Genomic DNA, 3,653 nt, shown 5'->3' on the forward strand with positions numbered 1-3,653 from the left:
TGGAGAATGCAGTGCAACACTCATCAATCTAACAGATTGTTTTATGTCCCTCATGATTTAGTCATTTTAGATCACATAACTTGATCAGTGTACAGAAAATAATGGTTCAGATCACCTAACTTGGCATTGACTACTCAGTATCTGGTGGCACAACCAGATTAGAAGCAGGTTTGTATAGTTTCTAAGCCCTCAGTGTACGATTGTTCTTCCAAAACATCCAAAGATATTCATGTGTATTTTCTTTTTTTTTTTAGATTTTTAAATTTTATTTTTATTTATTTTTTAAATTTTATTTTAATTTATTTTTTCAAATACATTTGTCTCTGCCTACCCCCCACCACTTTCCCTTGTCCCCTTCCTCCTTCCCTCCCTCAGCTCTTCCCCTTTGGTTTTGTCCATGAGTCCTTGCTATATGTTCCTTGACTTTCCCCTTCCCTTCCTTTTCCCTGCTCCACCCCCTCCCTCCTTCCCTCTTGTCTCTGTTGATTTCTTTTCCTTTCAGTGTTACCGGTCTTATTTTCCTTGCATATTTGTATTGTTGGTTAGGTTCCACTTCTAGGTGAGATCATATGGTATTTGTCTTTCACCCCCTGGCTTATTTCGCTTAGCATGATGCTCTCCAGTTCCATCCATGCTGTCGCGAAGTTTAGTAGTTCTTTTTTTCTTTCTGCTGCGTAGTATTCCACTGTGTACATGTACCATAACTTTTTGATCCAATCATCTACTGATGGGCATTTAGGTTACTTCCAACACTTGGCTATTGTCAATTGTGCTGCTATGAACATTGGGGTGCATAGGTTCTTTTGTATTGGCGTTTTGGTGTTCTTAGGGTATAGTCCCAGCAGGGGAATCACTGGATCAAAAGGCAGTTCCATTTTCAGCTTTTTGAAGAAATTCCACACTGCTTTCCACAGTGGCTGCACCAGTCTGCATTCCCACCAACAGTGGACTAGGGTTCCCTTTTCTCCACAGCCTCGCCAGCGCCTGTTGTTTGTGGATCTGTTTATGATGGCCATTCTGACCGGTGTGAAGTGGTACCTCACGGTGGTTTTGATCTGCATTTCTCTGATGGCTAGTGATGCTGAGCATCCTTTCAAATGCCTCTGGGCCCTCTGTATCTCCTCCTTGGAAGAGCTTCTGCCCAGGTCCTTTGCCCATTTTTTGATTGGATCGTTTGTCTTCTTGAAGTGGAGTCGAGTGAGTTCTTTATATATCTTGGAGATAATTATTTATTTTCATATTCTAATATTATATATGCAAGTATTTCAATCACTACCTCTTTAAACATACAGTGAATTTTAATTTCTTGGGAGTTACAAGTTTTTTATTATTACTGTTAGTGTGTTTACATGGTAAATATGTGGAATAAAGTTTTCTTTAAGAGTTTTACAGTCCTGTTATTATGTTTGGAAGCATAATTGTCAACCTTAATGAAACAAAGACTTATAACCCTAACTGGTGTGGTTCAGTGGACTGAGTGCTGGCCTGCGAACCAAAGGGTCACCGGTCTGATTCCCAGTGTAGGACACATGCCTGGGTTGCAGGCCAGGTCTCCAGCAGGAGGCAAGCGAAATGAAACCACACATTGATGTTTCTCTCCCTCTCTTTCTCCCTCCTTTCCTCTCTCTAAAAATAAATAAATAAAATCTTTTTAAAAAATCTTATTAAAAAAAGAAACAAAGACTTTTAAATCTGTCATAAGCTCACCTGGCTCTTGAATCATCTCCAATATGGTGGGGGGTGGGGGCGGGGTAGAGTTGAAGGGGAGGAGAGAGGGAATCTCAGTCTTCAACAGCAGCAGGACCTTGCACCCAGGCCCAATGCTAGGGCTGAGATTTTGTTGAAAGCAACAGTGTCAACACTCCTCAAGTGCTTCTTGAACTTAGGGATCTACTCCTCTACCAGGTCAGTCCTTACCTTGTTGTCCTCCACCAAACAATAGATCTGCAGCTTCTGGATGCCACAGCCCATGGGCATCAGCTTGGAGCCCCAACAGGTCAACCCGTCCTGCTGGACGGAGCACACGCAGGCCTCTGGCTGAGCCAGGCGCGCCTCCTCACTCCAAGGCTTGATATCCAGGAGGTTGGAGGACTGGGCCACCAGAGCAGGTTTCTTGTCCTTTTCTGCATACTGTTACAGCTGCTCCTCCCACAGCCAGACAGCCTCCCTGTCATCCTCTTGTCACTGCCTGACAGGGCAATGTCATTGTCCTCCTCCTCTTTCATGGCAGTGGCCGCCTTCTTGGAGGGGGGCTCCACTTGGCACGTGGGAGACATGTGCTGGGTCTGTAAGGCTGTGGCCAGGTTGGCAGGTGAGCTTCTCTCCAGCACAGATGATTATTGTAACCAGTTAACTTCACGGGCTGAACTCAGTAGGACATACGTCAGGAAACAGCTTTATTTTTATTAAATGTACATATTTTTTATATTTATAGGAATATAACATGTATATAGAAAAAGAGATATTTCATGTGTGTACAACTCAACAAATTTTCACAAACTATAAGGACTGTTTACACAGTCCGTACCACAGGTAAAAAATCCTAACATTACCAGTATTAAACAGTACCCCTCAAATTCCCTTCCAGTCACAATACCCCTGCTCCAGGGTAACTGCTGCTTTGACAAACCAACAGAGTTGCTTTGCTTGGCTTTTTATGTTATATAGCACACACCATGTAGTGTGTACTCTTGTACCTGGCTTTATTGGCTTAACATTGCATGAAATTCATTCCATTGTGATACAACAATTTATTTTTTCCATTCTACTATTTATGAGTATGGATATTTTGCTAGTTTCCCATTTCTGTTTGTTATAAATAGTTCTAATAAAAACAGTATAATGCATGCTTTCTGTTGAAAAGATCTATGAATTTGTAGTTTGTCTATGCCTCACAGTAGAATTTCTGGTTCTTAGAGTATGCTTACATTCATCTTTGAAAGATATTGCCAGATAATTTTCTAATGTAGTTATGGCCATTTCTACTCCTACTCATGAAGCAAGAGCTTAACTCTAATTCTCTGTGAACATGGTATTTTTCCATCTTTTTCATTTTAGGAAGTCTGATGGGTGTGGAGTAGTATCACATGGAATGTGTATATCCATGCTGACTAAGGAAGAGGAACATGTTTTCATATATTTATTGGCCAATTATAAAATATTTATTCTGAGCTAAATATTCAAGTCTTTGTCTATTTCCCTATTGGAACTTTATCATGTAGAGTCATGTAGAAGATTTTTAATCTTAGCAGTGTTAATATACGGTACTTGAAATCCCTAAAGTATAAATTTTACAAGATCAGCAATATTAATGTTTTCTGTTTTCTTTAACAGTGTGTGCTCAGCTCCTAGACCAATACTTCCACTACTTGATTTTCAGTAAATATTAAATTAATTAATATTAAATCCTAATTATATTAAGCTACATGTATTAAATTACCACATATAACGGAGGTATATTGAAGCTAGGATTTAAATGTAGAAATCTATCTTAAAGTTTTACTTCTTTACATAGATGGCTTTTGTTAAATAAATTGATTATCCAGAAGATGGAACTGGTTTGTGGTAAGTGTATTATTTAATTGTTTCCTATACACATAGCAAACCTCTAGGGCTCCATTTTATTCCCCATCATGGAACCTGACTCTACATTT

At 39.7% G+C, this 3,653-nt stretch overlaps 1 pseudogene; it reads right to left on the bottom strand.

Moving 5' to 3' along the window:
- Positions 1 to 1,788: 1,788 nt before the first annotated feature.
- Positions 1,789 to 2,336, bottom strand: LOC129065504 (elongation factor 1-delta-like; annotated as a pseudogene).
- Between the last annotated feature and the right edge of the window lie 1,317 nt (positions 2,337 to 3,653).

Source organism: Pteronotus mesoamericanus, unplaced genomic scaffold (genome assembly GCF_021234165.1).
Source record: "Pteronotus mesoamericanus isolate MK-2021 breed Mesoamerican mustached bat unplaced genomic scaffold, CSHL_Meso_final contig_180, whole genome shotgun sequence".
In the NCBI taxonomy this organism is placed as follows: Eukaryota; Metazoa; Chordata; class Mammalia; order Chiroptera; family Mormoopidae; genus Pteronotus; species Pteronotus mesoamericanus.